Raw genomic sequence first — 23309 nt, forward strand, 5'->3', positions numbered from 1 at the left:
CCAGTCCTTACTTGTTTTGTTTTTATATATGCCTGTATTAGGGTTGTTTCTATCTAATTATTTTGGTCTTACCCCGTTAAACGATATTACGATAGTCAATGACATCTGTATATATAAAAAATTCAAATTATGTATATATGTAGGTATAGATCGGGTTGCATCCTAAACGGATCGATCGATCACAACCAAATTTGCATAGCTCACTAGAAACGTTCCATACATAAAAGCGGTGTCGTGCTTCCATACAAATAGAATTTTTCTTACTGCATAACTATAAAGTTATTCACGCTAGAACATTGAAATTCAGTAAGGAGTTATATGGTGGTCAATCCCTAACACCTCCAAGAAAATGTAAGGTGAAGGGGAAGGGGCGTGACACCCCTCATACAAATAGAATATATCATACTGCATATCTCTGGTTGTAGTAATGATAGGATAATAAAAATTAGTAAGGAGCTATACGAAGTCCTAACACCTCCACCCCAGCGGGTTAGGGGATCAGAATATACCCGCGTAGGTATGCCTGTCGTAAGAAGCAACTCAAATACCAGATTCAAGGGGCTGTGAAGCGCAACCCTTCAGGTTGCTAGCGCAATATATAGCTTCTCCAAACCCAATTGTCAACCTCACCTATCCGCGGCGAATCCTGTTTCACTAACAGACGAGGCTCTGGCGACCCCAAGCTCCTCCTGGAACTTGGGGATAGGGAGGGAGGGAATGTCATGAAGGTTTAATGTGGCCACATAAATCGTTCCCGAGATGGTCGGGCTAGCACCTTAATGGTGCTATGGTACCGGAGCGTACCGGATTTGTGTCCGGCAAAAAACCATCACATCGATAACACTCCCCATAGCCTTCGGGGAGCAACCTTATCGCTACAACAACAACCTCCACCAAAATGTGGAATTGGGGAAAACGGGCGTGGCACCTTCCCTACAAATGGGATTTTTCAGAACTATTGCTGCCGTACAAAATTAGGTTACTTCAGACTTGAGTTTGGCTATTAGTCCGCTTGGATGTTTAGTAATCTGCCGCCATTAAAAATGTTTGTTAACTTCTGTCTGTCTACATATTCTATATAGGATACAACTAATCAATCCATTGACATAGTCGTCGAAGAATCGCAAGCTGTGCATTATCCGGTTGAGTTTCTTAACTCCTTGAAACCATCAGGAATTGCTCCTCATCGGTTGATCCTTAAGAAAGCGTCCATAATAATTATGCTTCGTAATTTGGATCCTCCGCGCTCATGTAATGGGACAAGACTTCTCATAACAAAACTTTTACCGAATGCCACTGAGGATATAATTTTATCGGGAAATTTCGAAAACAACAAAGTTTTCATACCAAGGATTCTATTAATACCGACAGATATGCCTTCCAATTTTAAACACCTCAAATTTCCTATTAGGTTAGTTTTCGCAATGTCTATCAGTAAAGCTCAAGGACAGTCATTAGTTGTAGTAGGATTCAATCTTACAAACTCATGTTTCACCTATGGCCAATTACAGGTAGCCTTCTTCAGAGTTGGCTCATCAAAAAATCTTTTTATTATACTCCAAATAATATTGCAATAAATACTGTATATCCTATGGTTTCAGCAGTACCTAAATTCGCAAATACACAACCTTCTTCTTTATTTTGCATATTTTTATGGAAACGAGGGGTTAAACCCACGGGCATAAGCTAGTAATATACATATATATTTTAGACCCCACTGAGGACGGTTAAAGCGTATCAAAGTTCTGACTACCGTGTCACGGCTCACGTTAACCATCACCGATCCCAATAAAAATTTACACGTGATGCCTTCGACGGAGGTGAGGCATAATGTCAACGGTCATAAAGTCAGTTTAACTTTTGACCACTTCAAATGACCACAAAGTATAGTTTTTCCGTCATACAGGTTTTCCCTTTTTCTGAAGTGGCCACAAATCGTTTTCTTTGGTTTGCCCCTCCACTTTTTAAATTGTCGATAATACCCCGCCCTTCGGCGTGCCCCTGTCCACTTATTTTCTGGCCTCATAAAATCCCTATTGCGAAGTAATCTTTCTGAAATTTAACATGCAGCCGATCTATCTGTATGAAAAATATTCGAGCAGTTCTCCAATAGCAGGTAGCAGTCTTACGCACCCATCGAACATTATTCAAAGCCATTCCACGATCCCACTACTCCACTTGGAACCGGCGTTTCAAACTTGTTGAAAGTTTTCACAGCCCATTCGATCTTGGTATGGGTAACCAAGTATCTATCTGCTTTGTGATTGAAGTGAAAGAGCTATCTGCTGTCCCTTCTGAATCATACCCTGATGGAAAATGGATGTCGAAAAGCACTTCAAAGGACTCTTCATTACTACGTGGTCATTCTTCGTTCTCATTCTTTATTAGTTTCTGCAACATACTTCCCTTTGCTAGGACTTTCCTTCAACCACGCTGTTTCGCTGGAGATTTGCACCGGAATTTTTCGTTAAGACCTTTTTAGCTCTGGAAATTGCACGCTCGAAGATCCTCAACCGATCCTTGCACTGCTGCCTGCACGCCTAACTTTCCGCGACTAAGCTCTTTGCTTCACCAGGCCAGCTTTGTTTTTCCTTTGAATATTCTTAGAGGGCAAGCTCTGCTACACGCAGTTGTTGTTGTTGTTGTTGTAGCAGTGCTTCGCCGCATCCAATAGCTGCGACCGATCACAAATTGTCATCAATATCCTCTAACGGGAGTCCAAGGAAACTTGCAGTTTCAACAGGGGTGGACCATAATGAGAGGGGTGTTAGAGGCGGCACAATGACATTTTTCATATAGATGCGTTTAGCACAAGCTTATGCATTCCAATAACCTCGCCACAATCAACCAAGATGTTGCGTTTTTAAATATGAAGGAACTTCAGACTTGGCTATTGAAGTTTATTACGTCTTACACATTCACATACAAAATTTGGCGAAGCACTGTTATAAACATTCTCCCTATGCAGCAAAATACTCGGTAACATATTTTGTGTCGTATTCGATTTATATTGCAGTTTTTAATTGCAAAAAATGTTAGAAAATTTACCAACCAGTGAGAAAAATAACTTCAGTTGCAAAGTATGCCAACACCCTTAGCTAAAACAAATGTCAAATTCTTCTTCTTATGATTTGCTTGGAACAAAGCATAATGCTTACGGAGATGACTCCTTAAGCCGCTGGGCGTTGTTGGCTCATCAATCGGATGTCTGTTGGGATGCCCAGGTTTCTGGGTATTCAACAGGAACTGTTTGGTTAGCATCTCATTTCTCTCCCTGATGGGGAGTATTCTCGCCTCATTATGTAGGTGGTTTGCTGGGGACATAGAAGACAGCCCGTGACGGTACTGGTAGCAGTATTTTGGCAGGCCTGCAGCTTCTTCCAGTGAGTAGTATTTATGTTTGGCGACCATATAGAGGACGCGTAGCATGCAATCGGTTTGCCAATTGCTTTGTAAGTGGTAATGAGCACTAAGCCGTAGACTACGGAACGCCCTTTAGCGTGAAAAGCAAGAGCCACAAAAGATTTATATAAGTTACGTGGGCGTCTGGTTTTGGGATATAGCCCAGAACAATCTGTCCGATGCAACCATCCCTTACACGAGACACACTGACAAGAGTATGACCGTGCTAAAAATATTCTTTTCCGGCAGACGCAGCAAAACCATTTCACAGGACCGGGGTCAGGAGACGGACCCGAATTGGTTTCGATACCTTCCCGGAGCAAGAGAATATGGAGCAGTCCCGCTGCAAGGAGCTGTTGTGAGGATGACAATTTGTGGGAGAGACGCAACAAATTAAATTGGGTTATACTGAAATGACAGTCCTTGGTCGGGAAAAATCCCTAGTCTATCCGGTACATATAACAAACTGCCTTGGGACGCGTCTATACGCAGTCATAAGCGTCTTTAGGTTGTGCCTTTTTAGTTTCCACATATTTCTGGAGTTTGGTCTAGTTCGTTGACTTAGACTTTCTATTGGTTCCTTCTTTCTCTTAATATTTAGCGATACTGAATCTTATGTAGCCATGGTTGGACAAGTAGGGTACATCAATGACTCTCCAATCATACCTTGATATATCACGTTCAGAGATCGATATAATATAAGGAACATTCCTACATGTCAGAACAACTAATGAAGGGACAATAACCCTGCTGACTATATGGAAATTGTTTTGCAATCCATAACCAAATATAGACTCGCCTCTATCTTTTCTATCCACTCCTTCCAACGTATTGTGATGCGCAGTTGCGCCACGCCTAGGGTCAACCAACCTTTGCGTCCTTCCTCTTCCACTAGCCTCTTGCACTCCCCCGGTGATGCCTGCGCAGTATTGGCCATACAGCAGTATGCCAGGATAAATGCATGCTCATTACTCTACCAGACGGCTCGCACCCTTTCTTACATCTGCGCATCGTAAACAAAAAATCCGCGTGCCGAGGCCTCAAACCTCTCCTTCCGATGAGTTCCCCTGCTCCTGGATCACCGCCAAGTCAAACGAATCCTCCTCAAGCATTAGGAGAATTTCGCTCGACGCCAATTTACTGTATTGGAGGTTTATCTGTAAGAATCACGGCATCATTGGTTTGTTTGTCCCCCCCCCCCCCCCCCCCCTCCGTCTTAACGACTGCATCTTCCTCTTTCTCTTTTGGTTCAAGGCTTTCGAGGCCCTTTTCAACCTCTCCCACTTCTTGCATGTTACGATCAGTATCCTTGGGAATTCTCTTCCCAAGGCGTAAATGCTGTGTTGAGTTTTCCTCGGTAGGACTGGCGGCAACTTTTGGCTGTTTGTCTCTCTTTATCAATATGCTTCTTATAAATTCTAAAAGTTATGCCTAACTATAGTATTACCGTTTGAAGGACAAGACTGAACAAATACGCCATTGATTTTGGATTTGAATCACCCCAATGTACATACTCAAATTCCAAAAGTTAATTTATAATTTATTTTTGATTTTTTCCCACTTAAAATTGAGGGATTCTTGAACGTTTTACTGCTGTGCATGAGTTTCTGCGAACAATTTCTTTCACTTTTTATTTGTATACCCTGCTGCACCAGCAATCATAATACAACTTTGTTGACATGATGGCTGTTCCCACATCAAAACTTAACCTATATGATGCATCTTCCTAATGCGATGCAATTGAGCCACCTTTCTCATACGTCTGCTTCCGTTCTGCCATCAATGTCTTAGTACCTAATCAATCGGTGCTGCTATTGTCTGGTGTATTTGTATTTGTCGTCATAAGCCTTTCGGTCAATCAGTGGTCTAAAGCTCTCGCCTCTTATTGTGTTCAGTACACTTACAACAGTTTTGAACATTCGAAGTCTCTCGCAGTTTTGAGAGCGAGTGCGACTATTCTTTCTTTGTGGAAATCATGTTTTTGTACTTTGTTTTTTTATTATTCGAAAAGCCAAAGGTATAAAAATTATAGGATCAGATCTGCCGCGGTTGAAATACCCTAGTATCAAGGCAAATAAACTGAAGGAAAAGTAGTCGCCTTATTCGAAATGGTATTCGATATTCTTTGCCCCGAATATATATTTTTCATTCTCTACAGAGGTCTTGGTGTTACTCGCGAAAGAGCCAGCTCATTTTTGGCCTCAAAAAAACTACTTTAAAGTCGGAAAACAAACGATATCGAATCTTTTATAATGGGGCTTTTACAAGAGTTTACATAACGTGAAATCTTGTCGATATAGGCTTTCTTTTTTTAAAGACGCACTGAAAAGGTCTAATTAATGACTTAACTCTGGGTATCGGTCTTTCCCACAACACGCTGTATGCGATCGTATGTCAATTGATTTCGCGATGATTGGAGCGTATCGCGAGATTGCCATTCCGAGGGATTACGCAGGTCATACCCAAGCTCACTTTTGGAAGCCTGCGCTCGTTTTCAAGAATTTCGCTTATGAATATCTTATATCAAACCTTTAAGACGGCATTCTTCGTACCAGTTCATTTCTGCTTCTTGTTTCCTTTTTTTAGCTTAGCGACTCTGTTCTATTTGCGCGGCACAACAATACATATGCACCTAGGTAATAAAGACAACGTCCTTGTTTTCCGAAGCATTGCACCAATTCTCTTCATAGTTGGTCAAAAATCTACCCACTGATCGCAAATTAAAGATTTCTCTTGGAGAGTCGCGCTCACTAAAAGCCGAGTGGAGAATTCAAAATCTCTCATTTGCTTGAACATACCTTCGCCACTGAGGATCGCATTTCGAGATACGGTGCGGTCGACCAGCCTGAGCAGCTTGACCCATGTGAAGTCATCGAGGTAGAATTTTTGGAAAACGTCTAAGTCTTGAAATTTTCTTTCTCTTTCCTGTAAATTGTAGCTTGACTGCTCGCAGGCCTATCATCGACAGTGGCATTCAATGTAGGGCGTGATGGCAATTCACAGAGGTAGCTTATATAGTTTACTTAAGCTTAAAGCTGAACTTCACAGAGTGGACCTGCGACATATTTAGCAATGACAATCGACTCAAACTAGTTGCACGGCTCCTAAATAAAAACGCATTGCACTTTGCAATTTTAGAGGAGGGTTTTAATCAGTGGTGCCGTTAACTAATAATACTTTCGCCTAGTAATACTCAACCAATTTTTATTTGAGTTTATATATGGAATAAAGCTCAGACTTCGTATAGTTTTAAGGAAGAGTTAAACAAAGGTGCCGTATGGCTGTGGATAGCCTTAATTTCAGCCATGGTGGACATAACTGACCAAACCAACTTTGAACAAGAATGAGTAAATCAAATTAGTTAATCCTGATGGTATCAAGAAGGATTGAACCTGAAGACCATAAGTTATAGAACACACTGTTTCCATACTTCTGCTAACCTTTTTTTACAATTTTGTTATTGCAAGTTTCTGGTAATCAAAAAATGTTAAATTCACATCTGGGTATACAAATAATAAACCACAAAAATTTCAATTTATTTCCATATTTCAGCTTATGCAAATGCTGTCCCACTTTTAAACTTCTCATTTGCAGTTTTCCGCGTCCTCTTTATTTTCACCAGATAACTACCAACTCTGCTATGTCGCATCGTCAAATGCCAAACACTAAACGTCATCTGTCAATTTTAATTTTCGTAAGGAAGCTCATGAAAAACATATGTTTATTTCTCATTATATACAATAGCTCTGTGATAGGAGGAGATTCATTTAAACGAGTGTAAGGTTACTTATGTAGAAATTTGACTGCTGAGCTGCAACAAAAAAAAGAGCAAAAAGCTAAAATAAAAACAGTAAAACAAAAAAAAAATATATCCAAACAAAAAAATGCCTGTCGCCGTCTTGTCTTTTAGGGCAGTCTTGTGTGTCGGCCTGTCTGCATGTTGGCTTGACAAGCATCTTCCTACAAGCTGTGAGTTGATTTATTATTGACTGTTGTTTTTGTCATTATCTTCATAACTGCTGTCACGTCGCTGTCACATTTATGTGTGCATAAAGTTTCATTGCATGGCGGCGTTTGGCAAAACTTTATATCATCGTTAACTAACTTAAGTGAGTAAGTTACTGTGAGAATGGGTCTAAGTGAGTGAGAAAGGGTGTTTCAGTGAGCTAGTAGGAATCTGAGCGCGTGTTTGGGTGAGTGTATGCGTGAATGTTATTGACAATGCTAAAAAATTTTGGTTGCTAGATTTTACCGCAACCAATTTGACAATTATTGATGACTTTTTCTCACACTATTACATATATGTATGTATAATAGTTAACATCGTAAACTACTTTAACGCTGAAATAAATGATAATATGCATTATTGAGGGTTTAAAGGAAAGGAGTTTAACATATGATAAAATAGTTATAAGATCTGAGAAAGTATACAGTTATTGTTGAGGTGTTTCCTCTTTCTTAACATATCTAGGTTAGGTAAAGTTGAACTGGCCGGTCGGTGATGACCTGACATAGACTGAATGAGTCTATAGTGTTATTAGAAATTTGCTTAACGACCAAACTGAAAAACCATATCAAAAATTAGAATATGTTATAAAATAATTCTGCCCTCTTGGCAAATATAAGAAGCTTTCTAGAACTCTTGACACTTGCTGCTTTTAGACCTGATAGCTGTAGCAGTCCCAAATACGAAGTCTTAGCCAGACAACGCACTTCCTTCTCCTATCACTGATAATGTCGAACATAAACGCAGGTGATACCAGAAGGCAGTCATAAGCCTACAGTCCTCTCTTCTTAACGAATGTTTATCTAACGTTGTAAGACCTACACATGATCTTTGACACTTTAACGTATATTTGAACATTTGACTGCCTTCATGATTTCTTATTTAAACAGTACATGTTTAATGTTGAATCAGGACTTAAATCTAATCCCTCATATTTCTGGCATTATATAAATTCTAAAAGGAAGACCAATGGTTTTCCAACTACTTTTACTTATAATGGTAAATCCTCTGATAACACACATGACTGTTTGCTGAATTTTTTCAGGGAGTGTACGAGTTGTATGACAACCAACCCTTCCCGGTTTTCCGTCACCACCTTTACCACAAATATCGGAATTTGTTGTTGACAATAATGACGTTTCCCGCACGTTATTTTAACTTTAGTTCCAAACAAATTCGGATAGTGAGGGTTTTTGCCCGGCCTTTTTCAAGTCCTGCATTAAATCTTTAGTAGGCCCAATATCTCGCATTTTTAATGCTTGTCTTTGCAGTAGTATTTTCATCGATGCTTTAAAGGTGTACACCCCATTTTCAAATCAGGGAACCGAAATAAGATATGCAGTTATAGGCCTATAGTAAATCAAAGTACTCTGGCCAAGTTGTTCGACACTATTATTCTATCGATACTTTACCTGCAAGTACGGAGCTCGATTACAAACTGTCAACATGGTTTTATGCCAGGCAGATCCACATGCACGAATTTACATTTAGCCACCCATGAGATCGTAAGGGCATTCAATTACCAATCCCAACTAGATGCCATATACTCAGATTTTTCTAAAGCTTTTGACAAGGTGGACCATGTTAACCTGTTACATAAATTTAAGCTTTATGACATTACTGGTTTACTTCTAAAATATGTCTATAATTTTCTTAGTGGTAGAAAACTATTCGTAAACGTGGGTTCAGACACTTCGAGTAGTTATGTAAACGCATGGTCCCGTATTCCCCAAGGTACCCACTGTGGTTCATTGTTATTTTTATTGTTCATAAATGATCTACATTCACACCTCAAGTTTGTAAAATGTTTGATGTTCGCCGATGATGTTAAACTTTTGCTGCGAGTTGATAACTTTTGAGATTTGGTGTACATCAAATCACCTTTACTTAAATATCAACAAATTTTTTTTCGTATCACTAATGTAGTTCTTTACAATTATCAGTTGAACAAACATGTTCTCACTCCCTGTTCCAACATTAAAGATTTAGGAGTGATCCTTGACACAAAGCTCACGTTCAGGAAGCATATTGATTTCATTGTGTCCAAATCGTTTGCAATGACAGGTTTTATTCAAAGAAATGCAGGGGACTTTAAAGACCCTTATACCATAAAATCTCTATATACTGCTCTTGTACGAAGTCACCTCGAATATTGTTCTCTTATATGGAATCCATATTACGATGTATATTCCGACAAAATTTAAAGAGTTCAGAAAGTAATCAAAAAATTCGCTTTATATAGAGTCAACTATGAAGATGGTCCTCCAACTTATATAAGTAGAAGAAAACTTCTAGAATTGCAATCTTTGCATGACCGACGAATTTATAACTCGTTAATATTTGTGTATAATGTGGTGAACCACAATATTGACTGTGATGATTTAAAGATCTTATTTAACGTATATATACCCCCGCGAATGTTACGAAGTAATCGTCTGTTTGTCGACTCAGTTAGTAGAACCAACTACTCGATGAATGAGCCGATTGCAAGATGTGTTCGTCTTTCTAACAAATACTCCGAGGTGACAGATTTAAATGTGAGCTCTTATATGTTCAAACTTGTTTTATTTACAATATTTATTTGAAAATGTTAAATTCAGAACCAAAAATGTTATTAAACTATTAATTATTCTAGTCTGTAATATTTGTAATCAGTAGACTGAAATAAATAAATAAATAAATAAATACATGTACAATTCTCACCTTTTCTTAATCCCGCCCAATCTGGTTGGAATGTCTATTAGACAAGGTACGAGGGATACGCCGTTTTTCACTAGCTAATCCGTTTTTTCATTCTCATCTATTCCCATATACCCTAGGACTTAAAATAGATGTATGCTTTTCATGGATCACTTACACGAAATTTTTGCCTTAATAAAAAAGCTGACGCGACTGCAGTTTAAGCTATTTTTACGGCTACGACTTCATTTCGAAAACAGTGATCTGGTGATTGGAGGATCTGTTTATTCACGGATCAGTACAGTATACCGCAGACTTCACCTCTTTCAGCTGCCTTATGGGCAACATTGGGCCAACCATTCACCTCCAAGACGACCATCAATTGGTGATGCTATATGGCCGTATAGTTTGCGCTCAAGCTGCCTAGAGGCAAAGAGCCTCACTGCATTCCTTGCCACCAGGTCCCAAGGTGGAATGTGTAGAATGGCATACAATGCAGCCGTCGGGGTTAGCCTGCAGACCTGCTCTGAATTTTTGAAAAGGTTTTTTTTTTGTGTGGCTATCACCCTAACAAGGACCCCGTAGTACATTATGGGCTTTGAAAACACTGTAAATAAAGGCCAAAGCCACGAAGCAATTTTGTAAAAATGAGCTGTGAAGCGCTCCCATTCCTCCCCATCCCAGCCCTAATTTTAGAAATTGACATAACTGTAAATGTATTTATCTCAGCTTAATAATATTTTGTACTATACAGGTCACATTACACCTTTTGTACCAATGCCAATTGCCAAGCCTATCCTAATATTTTTTGGAAAAGTAGTCAGTTTTTTTGTTAGTTAGGCATTATTTCGAGATCATTATTTCAGGCTATTTGCGGATTATAGGGTTTCTTTTGGAGCTTTTTTGGCAAGTTGGGATAGTTTTCGGATTGTTCTAGAATCATATCAAAGCTATTTTGGAATTATTTCGGTATGATTTTGGGAAGAATTTGACACTATTCGGGAATGTGTCCGAACACGTTTCGAGACTATATCTAGATTACTTTCGAATTATTTCGGCACGGTTTCAGGATTGTGTGATTCACGTCTATCGAAGGATTACGGTAGAACTATTTACAGACTATTTCGGAATGGTTTTCAGGACCATTTCGGAAATATTTAAAAAGTTTTCAGACTATTTTGGATTTATGGTTTAGGGAATGTTTTCGAGATAATTCCTGATTATTTCGGGAATATCTCTGTACAGTTTCAGGATTTGTTTCGAAATAATTTTTCGATTGTTTTTGACCACTTTCTTTCGGAAATTCTATTGTGATTTTTCTTTGCGCACAGTCGACCCGGGCAGAAGGACGGGCGAGCAAGACTTAATCAATTCTAGTTTTTGTTCTTAATATTTTTATATATGTAGGTCCATATTTATCCCGATACGTTACAATGCACCATTTGAAAAATAAAATTATAATAAAAAGATGTCTGAGCGACATTATGGTAGAAAGAAACCAAACAACCAAAAATAGCCAACAATAAAACATACTCACAATTTACTTTAGCGGTGGACCAGTGCAATTAGCAATCCAAGCTCATTAATTAGGCACCTTGTCGAGTGGGATTTCTGGAAAAATAAAAAATATATTTTAATATTCGATATCTCATAACACAAACATATCGTTAGTTCAATAAACGAAGGTCCTAACCAAAGAATTTTTTAAAATTTTCACCGAAAATTCAGTACAACCCCCTGAAGAGACGGCTACCCATGCGTGTTCGTAATATTTTTCCCTATTGTTTGGTATAAAAGAGTTACAAACATACAAATGACATTAATTTCTTTAGGTTGTTAAAAAGTGAAAAACCAAGGTACTGAATTTTACCCCAACCACAGTAAGCATGTGCGAAGTACACAAATTTTTATACCTCCCATCCCATTTTTCCAAAAGGCGATATCGTGCAATATTTTTGACTACCAAGCAGTATTCAGCGTGAAAAATTGTTAAGAAAACTTTTAGTTTATGTTTTATTTGCAACGCAGGGTACCTTAAAATTAAAGCATAATTTAACTTAACGCCGCTGTGGTGTCATGGTAGCGTGCTCTGCCTACCACGCCGCCGATCCTGAGTTTAAGCCGCGGGCAAAGCAACATCCAAATTTTAGATTTTAGATAGTTCTTGTAAGCGGGCAAGCACTCCGAGTGTATTTCTCCAATGAAAACTTCTCGGTGAAAACTCGTATGCCTTTCAGATGCCGTTCGAAGTAGGCACAAAACATGTAGGTCCGGTCTCGTAGAAAAAATTAAAAGGAGCACAACGCAAATTGGAACGGAAGGTCGCTCAAAATTCTTTTCGAAGGTTATTCGCACCTTACATTTATTTATTATTTGTGACCCGGCCTATCAAAAGGTGGCTTATAACTCAAAAAAAAAAAAAAAAAGAAGAGCACAAACGTCCTGAAGAAATGCTGTTTCTCGCAATATCTTTTTTGAGTCATAAGCCACCTTTTCATAGGCCTGGTCACATTTATTGTTTTGTAGGTTTTCGTATACCTGTATGTTTGCACATCGAACTTCACGAGTACTTGGTGCTCCCGCCTTTCTTTTTTATACTCCGTTGAGCAGAGCTCACAGAGTATATTAACTTTGATTGGATAACGGTTGGTTGTACAGGTATTAAGGAATCGAGATAGATATAGACTTCCATATATCAAAATCTTCAGTATCGAAAAATTTGATTGAGCCATGTCCGTCCGTCCATCCGTCCGTTAACACGATAACTTGAGTAAATTTTGAGGTATCTTGATGAAATTTGGTAAGTAGGTTCCTGGGCACTCATCTCAGATCGCTATTTAAAATGAACGATATCGGACTATAGGATAGGATAGGTTAGGTGGTAGCTGCCCTGATAAGGATAGCTCACTTGGACAACACGAAGGTCCGTTGTGATACCACATATCCAAAAAATAACGGTGACTTAGATCTAGCTACCTAGAGAATCGTTGGGTAGCAACGATAAAGCTCCGAAGGATACCGATCTCAACTTTGGATATATCCTCGGGAGATCCAAGTGAGTCGCGACCGAAGTACTTTCGCCTAGTTCTGGCAAAAGCTGGACAATCAAGCATAAAGTGATTTGAAGATTCCACCTCATCATCCTCCATACAGCTGCAGCAGGATGGAGTTTCCAGTATATTGAGATGTACCGCATGGATACCCATGGGACAGTGCCCTGTCAAAACCCCAATGACCATTGATAGGTGAGCCTTAGTGAACCCAATTATTTCAGCAGACCTCCTGCCATCCACTTTTGACCAGAAAGATCTTGCTACCCTGCAAGACGTGGTATCCACCCAACGTTTGCTGAGCTGATTCGAGGCCCAGCTATGGAGGAGCAATCCACAGGTGGCCAGCGGGATCCCGAAATCCCTACAGCCATCTTCATCCGGTTCAGTTATACCGCTTGGAATACACTGCAGTGATCAGCCAACTTAAACTTGCGGCTTAAATTTAGCTCTTGACAAAAGACCCCCCCACAAACCTTTCCATCCAGCTTTGATCCATCCGTGAAGAAGTTAACCGTTCCCATGCCCTAGATAATTCCTCTTCCCAATCCTCTCTCTCTGGAATAACTGGGGTGAAGGTTGTATAGGGAGCAGTTATCGGCATACAGTAGTCCGTTCTGTCCGGGATGAAGTCGAAACTGGTAAGAAGGCTAGAGTGTCCGCGGTCAGAAAGTCTATATCCCATATCACGAAGTCTGACCAACGACCTTGCCGCGGCCGCCTTTCCCGCAATATCTACTGGGTATATGTTCAGCATGACGTTCAGTGCCAAGGTAGGTGTCGGACTATAACCACGCCCACTTTTTCGATATCGAAAATTTCGACAAATGGAAAAAGTGCGATTATTCATTACCAAAGACGGATAAAGCGATGAAATTTGGTACGTGGGTTGAACTTATGACGCAGAATAGAAAATAAGTAAAATTTTGGACAAGTTTTTAAAAGAAGGTAATTTAGAAGTTTTACGAGCTGTAATTTTGCAGTCGTTGAAGATATCATGATAAAATTTGGCAGGAACGTTACTTCTATTACTATATCTATGCCTAACAAAAATTAGCAAAATCGGAGAACGACCACGCCCACTTAAAAAAAAAATTTTTTAAGTGAAATTTTTACAAAAAATTTAATATCTTAACAGTATATAAGTAAATTATGTCAACATTCAACTCCAGTAATGATATGGTGCTACAGAATACAAAAACAAAAGAAAATTTCAAAATGGGCGTGGCTCCGCCCTTTTTCATTTGATTTGTCTAGGATACATTTAATGCCATAAGTCGAACAAAAATTTACCAATCCTTGTGAAATTTGGTAGGTGCTTAGATTTTAGGACAATAACTGCTTTCTGTGAAAAAGGGCGAAATCGGTTGATGCCACGCCCAGTTTTTATACACAGTCGATCGTCTGTCCTTCCGCTCGGCCGTTAACACGATAACTTGAGCAAAAATCGATATATCTTTACTAAACTCAGTCCAGATAATTATCTGAACTCACTTTGTATAGGTATAAAAAATGGCCGAAATCCGACTATGACCACGGCCACTTTTTCGATATCGAAAATTACGAAAAATGAAAAAAAATGCCACAATTCTATACCAAATACGAAAAAAGGGATGAAACATGGTAAATGGATTGGCTTATTGACGCAAAATATAACTTTAGAAAAAAACTTTGTAAAATGGGTGTGACGCCTACCATATTAAGTAGAAGAAAATGAAAAAGTTTTGCAGGGCGAAATCAAAAGCCTTTGGAATCATGGAAGGAATACTGTTCATGGTATTACATATATAAATAAATTAGCGGTACCCGGCAGATGATATTCTGGGTCACCCTGTTCCACATTTTGGTCGGAATCTCGAAAACGCCTTCACATATACAACTACCACCACTCCCTTTTAAAATTCTTATTAATACCTTTAATTTGACACTCACTTCATTTTAAAATACTCATTAACACCTTTCGTTTGATACCCATATTGTATAAACGCATTCTAGAGTCATCCCTGGTCCACCTTTATGGCGATATCTCGAAAAGCCGTCCGCCTATAGAATTAAGGCCCACTCCCTTTTAAAATACTCATTAACACCTTTCATTTGATACCCATATCGTACAAACAAATTATAGAGTCAACCCTGGTCCACCTTTATGGCCATATCTAGAAAAGGCGTCCACCTATAGAACTAAGGTCCACTCCCTTTTAAAATACTCATTAACACCTTCCATTTGATACCCATATCGCACAAACAAATTCTAGAGTCACCCCTGGTCCACCTTTATGGCGATATCTCGAAAAGCCGTCCGCCTATAGAACTAAGGCCCACTCCCTTTTAAAATACTCATTAACACCTTTCATTTGATACCCATATCGTACAAACGAATTATAGAGTCAACCCTGGTCCACCTTTATGGCCATATCTAGAAAAGGCGTCCACCTATAGAACTAAGGTCCACTCCCTTTTAAAATACTCATTAACACCTTCCATTTGATACCCATATCGCACAAACAAATTCTAGAGTCACCCCTGGTCCACCTTTATGGCGATATCTCGAAAAGCCGTCCGCCTATAGAACTAAGGCCCACTCCCTTTTAAAATACTCATTAACACCTTTCATTTGATACCCATATCGTACAAACAACACATTCCAGGGTTACCCTAGGTTCATTTTCCTACATAGTGATTTTCCCTTTTTTTGTCTCCATAGCACTCAACTGAGTATGTAATGTTCGGTTACACCCGAACTTAGCCTTCCTTACTTGTTTTTTTAAACATCGTTCTGAGCGATGTCTGTAAGTAATGGAAATAGTGGATAACAGCCATAAGCCAGCTGAATGATTTGGGCCGAAAAGGTCGATAAAATCTTACTGTTTTTATCGGAACCATAGTCAAAAGTTTTGTTTATTCGTTAATTTATAAAATCAAAACGACGAATGATAGCCATCTAATTAAATGCAAGTCTTACAGTATTTCGGTGATGCATACCATCTCTAGTGTTTAACATTTTATTTAAAGATAAACATATTTCCAAGTTGTGGTGAAAGTTAGGTAAACCATCTTCGAAATTCTTTCCGTTTGCCAAAGTTCAAATGAGATGAGAGACAATTCACTGTAACATTTCCATGAACATTTACATACTCATACATATGTATGTAGGATTTAAAACATATACATATAGATATATAAACTTATACATCAACATAACAAAATGTGTCAAGCACAAAATGGAATAGTGTAAAAGTTGAATTGAACAAACGTACTAAAATAGTATTTATGTAAATTATTTAAAGGTATGGCATGCAATAAAATTTTAAAACAGGCGCATATCTACAGACATTCAGAACATTTATGTAACCTCTTCAACACTCGACGACAGAGGGAGGCTCTCAATGTATGTATGTATGTTTGCAAATGTGCTATTTGCAATAACTTATGTCTAGTAATCTCAAGATGGGGGTTTAGTTGTTCGACCGCATAACCTAAATATGTAAAAATATATATTTTTTATTGAGCAGGTAAACACAATAAACAATAAACGGGCAATCCCCGGTTAACTCATATAAGTAGACAACATCTGGTTAATTCGTTGACGTTCTATAAATATAACAAAAACAGCAACAATACCAAGTTTCTCTGAAAACCGCCTTACAAACATGCATAACTTCATCACATAACTACATACGAAGTATGTGATGTGTAGAAGATAATATATGCGAAAGAAGGCAATTGGGAAAAAATTTACTACAACTAAGGCATGACGTAGCTGAATGCGTTTGTAACCATTTCAACTATCGTAGGAGTGCGGGTTCGACTCCCACTCCCGGGAGAAAAGGCTATGAAGAGATTTACAAGGTATAATAGAAACAGCTGTCGCCTTGTCCGTCCTGATGTTACGTTGTTTAAAGTTTTCCCGAATTATTAAATAAATTATAAAACTAAAAATTGCTTGAAATAAATGTTTTCATGCATTTAAAGCGATACGGGAAATCCCCGGCTAACTCATATAAATAAATTTTGAGTTTAATTTGAGCTTAAGTTGAAATGAGCATATTCAGCCTATGTTGAGATGAATGTGATGTGAAGTTAGCAAAGCGTCTTCGGCAGATCAAAAATTAATAGGTCAGTATTTTGGAGGATTTATGCGCTAATTAGGTGCGAAAAGAAAAAAAATTGGCGAGCTTTTCTGAGTAGTTTTTTTTTTTTTTTTTTTTTTTTTTTTTTATGGGAATTGCTTAGTTCACGTGCAGTTGGCGTTTACTTCACGGACCGAAATGCGACTTAGCAGATATTTTGCCGCCTATAAGTCGCTTTTTATTTGTGAAAAGAAAAAATTTTGGCGCTAATTTTTAAGTAAATGGTTTATTACATATATTTTCGACCGCATTATAATTTCGAATCAAAAATCAATTCGGCGCTTAAGTTATAATTTTCTTTTACCAAATATGATTTGGCTTTAAAATGGGCATAAGCTTCTTACTCCGCAGCTTCGAAAATTTTGTAAATATCTTTTGTTGTGGCACAAAGAAATCTTTAGAAAAGTTTTTTTTTTTTTTTCGGTGTGTCAATCTATGTCGACTTCAATTAGTTTGATATTTCATGAAGATGCAATTAAATGTTTCAAGTTAATTAGAGTTTTATAATGATAAATAAATTGTTATCACGCATCCAAAAAAGCACGTAAAAAATAAAGGCACAATTTTCTTTTCGAAAATTACGTGCGCTTAGCTGAGCACCGTAAAGAATGCACTTGGAACGGCGCGCCAAATTTTTCCTCTTCACAACAAATAAGCGCTTAATTTGCGACAAAATACCGACCTATTACTTTTTTTATTCTCCAGAGGTAATTAGCTAACTTCACGTGCATTAAATTGAGAACTAAGGGAATTCGGCATTCTCTATTTCACATGAACTTGAGTCCAGGCATTTTCAACGAACATTGTTTATTCAAAGGGGTACTCTATTTGAATTGAATGAAATTTGTTGATTATAAAAAGAAACTGTTTCCGGGAAGTGAACCAATTACCGCTGTATTCGGCTTAACTTATTGAATACATACTTAACTAGCTTTGTTTCTAGGTTAGAATGTCGACTTTTTTTCCTCGAAGGTGTACCCGGGATCGATCTTTTCGAAAAAATCGAAAATGTATGTAAGTAGGAGGGAAACACAAGTGATAGAGAGAGAAAGAAAACGAGTTTGCGAGATTTAGGAGAAAGCGAGAGGAAGATTAAGAGACAAAAGGATTAAGTGAGAGAAAAAAAAAAGAAGAGAATGTGTGAACAAAGAAGGAAAAGGGTGTCGAAAGGGAAGTAGAAGAGGTGGCGGAAATAGTTATACACTCAGAAAAAAGCACTTAATTAAAATAAGGAAAATTTTTCCTAAAAAAAATGTTTTTGGATTGAGCATAATTTCAATGCAATGAGTAAGAATTTCTTATTTTTGTATAAAACCCTTCACTACAAAAAAAACCTTTCAAAACTACTTGATTGAATTTATGTCATATGTTTTGTTTTTGTTTACGTTGGAATAAAAATACAATCAATCCCTCATGAAAGAAATGCTTAGGGTTTTCAAACCTCAAAGTTTTTGCTAAAATGAAATTGTTCGAATAAAGTAGAGAGATTGAAGAAGTAGAAAACACGAACGAAAATTGCAGATAAAAGAAAGAAGGAAATAAAAAAGGGAAGGAAAACGAATCCGAAGAAAATAAAATAGAAATGTAAGCCGCGATAACCTCGGAAGAGATTTTAGGCCAAGCTTCTCTTCCAATATGCGTCGCGTTCCTATTTTTTTCCTACAAACTGGCCGGACGGGACCTACATGTTTTATGCCGACTCCGAACGGCATCTGCAAGGCAGATGAGTTTTCACTGAGAGCTTTTCATGGCAGAAATACACCCGGAGCGCTTGCCAAACATTTCCGAGAGCGACCCCGCTTAGAAAAATTTTCTTCTAATTGAAAAACCTTATTTCTAAAATTTTGATGTAGCTTTGCCCGGGGTGTGAACCCAGGGCATACGATGTGGTAGGCGGAGCACGCTACCATCACATCACGGTGGCCATCCGAAGAGAAGTATGAAAATTAAATGATTTGGAAGCAAAATGTAAGCTTGAAGGTGGAGTAGTAGAATTAGATAGAGGGATGTCAAACAAAATATAATATGAAAAAGCAGAGCAATATGAAAGGGAAGAAAAAGGTTGTAGCATTGGGGACGGGAAAGACGGCGGAACAGTGTTAAGATGAAGCGAAGAAGATCGATATTAAAGGACAGAAGGGTGAGAAAATTAGGAAACAATTTTATGTACAGAAACAACGGTTTATTTTATCTTTACTACATACAAACAACCCGCTTATGGAAGCAGAGGAAGAGGGCGGCCCCCACTCCGCCGGAAATACCTGTTGGAAAACGATTTAAACTCCCGGAGAAGCGACTGGCGCGCCTTGTTGGACGGCCATAACCGTTTAAACGATTAAGCGCCACTTTAGTAAGTAAGTAATATACAAAATGAAAATCCTTAATTTCCTTCGGGGAAAACAGCTCTTCTACTGGATCAATTTCCCTAATCCAAGCCTTAAAATAATACATGTGCAACCCAAATTTACATTGGGATAATTTTTAACAGTAATTTTAATAAAAATATTTTTTATTTTTGGCCAAGTATTATCAACTACTCGCCATGAATCCATTTTTGCTTGGATAAAATAGACAAACGACATATTGTGCTCGAATCCCTTCCTTTTTTCATGCTCATATACCAGAGCAACCAATGTCGCGAATCACAGTTATATATTGGCAACAAAAGACCTTTTCTTTTACCTATTGGTGGTCGACAGAGCGAGATCGAGCCTGCAATGCCAAAGCCTTAAAGCGAAATTATGCAATCAAAGCATCCATATTAATCCGCCTTAGCAGCGCTAAGAAAAAAATATACAAATATAATCTTTCGGCGCCCAGGCTTGCGAAAAATTTGTATTAAATTGAGTAAAAGTCGCAAATTCTGGCAACCTTGTAAAGGATAAAGTCTTTGGGTGTGCCCATACTAAAATAAAAGTGAAATTTTGGAAAGTAACCTTTAATGTAGCGATAACCTCCGAAGAGATTTTAGGCCGAGCTTCTCTTCCACACATTTTATGGGGGCCCACATATTTTATGCCGACTCCGAACGGCATATGTAACGCAGATGAGTTTTCACTGAGAACTTTTTGATTGCAGAAATACACTCGAAGTGATTTTCAAATCACTGCCGAGAAGCGACCCCGCTTAGAAAAACGTTCTTCGGATTGAAAAAACTTGTTTCTTAAATTTTGATGTTGCTTTGCCTGGGGCGTGAACCTAGGGATTTCAGTGTGGTAGGCGGAGTACGCTACCAGCACAACACGGCGGCCGCCATAAACTTTTTTAAATAAAAACACGTACGGAAGGCTAAGTTCGGGTGTAACCGAACATTACATACTCAGCTGAGAGATTTGGAGACAAAATAAGGAAAAATTGCAATGTAGGAAAATGAACCTAGGGTAACCCTGGAATGTGTTTGTATGACATGGGTATGAAATGGAAGGTATTAAAAAGTATTTTAAAAGGGAGTGGGCCTTAGTTCTATAGGTGAACGCTTTTTCGAGATATCGCCATAAAGGTGGACCAGGGGTGACTCTAGAATGTGTTTGTACGATATGGGTATTAAATGAAACGCGGTAATGAGGGTTTTAAAAGGGAGTGGCCCCTAGTCGGATATGTGAAGGCGTTTTCGAGATATCGACCAAAATGTGGACCAGGGTGACCCAGAACATCATCCGCCGGGTGCCGCTAATTTATTTATGTATGTAATACCACGAACAGTATTCCTGCCATGATTCCAAGGGCTTTTAATTTCGCCCTACTGAACTTTTTCATTTTCTTCTACTTAATATTGTAGGTGTCACATCCACTTTACAAAGTTTTTTCTAAAGTTAAATATACTTTGCGTCAAACAACCAATCCAATCACCATGTTTCAACCCTCCTTTCGTATTTGGTATAGAATTATGGCATTTTTTTTTTTGTTCATTTTTCATTTTTCGAAATTTTCGATATCGAAAAAGTGGGCGTGGTCATAGTCGGATTTCGCTCATTTTTACTACCAAAATAAAGTGAGTTCTGAACTAAGTTTAGTAAAGATATATCGATTTTTGCTCAAGTTATCGTGTTAACGGCCGAGCGAAAGGACAGACGGTCGACTGTGTATAAAAACTGGGCGTGGCTTCAACCGATTTCGCCCATATTCACAGAAAACAATTATCATCATAGACGCAATGCTTTTACCATATTTCACATGGATTGGTGAATTTTTGTTCGATTTATGGCATTAAAAGTATTGTAGACAAATTAAATGAAAAAGGGCGCAGCCACGCCCGTTTTGAAATTTTCTTTTATTTTTGTATTTTGTTGCACTATATCATTACTGGAGTTGAATTTTGGCATAAATTACTTATATGCTGTAAAGATATTAAATTTTTTGTTAAAATTTGACTTAAAAAAAAAATTTTTTTAAAGTGGGCATGTTCGTCATACGATTTTGCTGAGCTTTATTTGGAACACATATAGTAATAGGAGTAACGCCCCTGCCAAATTTCATCACGATATCTTCAACGACTGCCAAATTACAGCTTGCAAAACTTCTAAATTACCTTCCTTTAAAAGTGGGCGGTGCCACGTCCATTGTCCAAAATTTTAAAAATTTTCTTTATTGCGTCATAAGTTCAACCTACCTATCAAGCTTCGTCGCTTTAGCCGTCTTTGGTAATGAATTATCGCACTTTTTCGGTTTTTCGAAATGTTCGATATCGAAAAAGTGGGCGTGGTTATATTCCGATTTCGTTCATTTTAAATAGCGATCTGAGATGAGTGTCCAGCAACCTATACCAAATTTCATCAAGAAAGCTCAAAATTTACTCAAGTTATCGTGTTAACGGACAGACGGAAGGCCGGACGGACATGGCTAAATGGATTTCTTTTTTTCTGCCAGACCTTTTTGATATATAGAAGTCTATATCTATCTCGATTAGTTTATGCCGTTACGGGGTACCGTTATTCCAACAAAATTAATATACTCTGTGAGATCTGCTCAGCTGAGTATACAAATTTGGTTACTTTGTTTGAAAAGTTGATAATTTTTTTCTTTTGATGTTTGTTGGGATAATATTATGCATGCACGTTTGTATTGATGTGTATGCCAAAAGTCCAGTACACTCCTAATGCACAAATATACGACTACCAAGTGTCCAGTACTTTACTGAACTGATTTGGTTGGCAAATGGAAAATCCATTATGCCGTATGGAAATTCGCTTTGGTGTTTGTGGTATGCGTTCATGTATGCCATTGCCATTGCCAGCTTCGTCAGCATCACCAATGCCCTATTTATTGCGTATGCATGAAAAGTGAGTGAGTGAGTGAGGATGTATGTCAGTGAATATGCAAAGCAGTTAGCTTAAATGTGCTTATGTATGTTTGGTTGTTTATTGCTGTGCATGACCGCATACATATCTATATCAGGGTATGCAAATATTTGTGTGCGTGTTGCTATACAAAGCCTTAACATATTTTGTCTTACAGAATATATCTATTCGTTGTACACTAGCTGCATATATTTCTCTCAATGGGATCAAGCAGATTTGAAATGATTTATTTGTGTTTATTGATTCGAGAAAAATTTGTCTGTAGTTTGAAAATTTTTATAAAAGTGTATATGTACATATGTTGCATGATATAGATGTTAAAATAACATTTGACCTCGTAATAACATATTGCTAGTATTCACCTAGATTTTACTCCTAGACTTACATATGCACGTGCCTACATAGATTTAGACATATGCAACTAACCAACATTTGACATCAAGCGTTTTTGGTTAAAATTCATATAAATAAGGAAATATGTAGTTCAAAACTCTCTATAGAGAAATAAGCAATAAAATAACTGCATTCTGCAAATATTTTCTATTTCTTAAAATTTTGTGGAAAGTTTCAAAACTATTCTATGTAGAAATGTACATTTATATGCAAAACAACTTCTCTGATTTTTATGGTACGCAAAAGGCTTAAATAATGAAATCATGAGCAAGTATTAATCTTGTTAACGTTGGTATGTATGCGTTCGTGTAAATAAATAACATCTTACCAAAATTTCTGGTTCAAAAAGTTT

At 38.0% G+C, this 23309-nt stretch overlaps 1 protein-coding gene across 1 annotated transcript in view; it reads right to left on the reverse strand.

Moving 5' to 3' along the window:
• The window catches only part of side (sidestep), a 527768-nt gene that overhangs the window by 453382 nt on the left and 51077 nt on the right, over positions 1–23309 (reverse strand). Inside the window, exon 2 of the mRNA XM_067761445.1 lies at positions 11625–11698. The gene's annotated coding sequence lies outside the window, so the exon portion shown is untranslated. The remainder of the gene's footprint in view (positions 1–11624; positions 11699–23309) is intronic.

Source organism: Eurosta solidaginis, chromosome 1 (assembly GCF_040869045.1).
Source record: "Eurosta solidaginis isolate ZX-2024a chromosome 1, ASM4086904v1, whole genome shotgun sequence".
Lineage (NCBI taxonomy): Eukaryota > Metazoa > Arthropoda > Insecta > Diptera > Tephritidae > Eurosta > Eurosta solidaginis.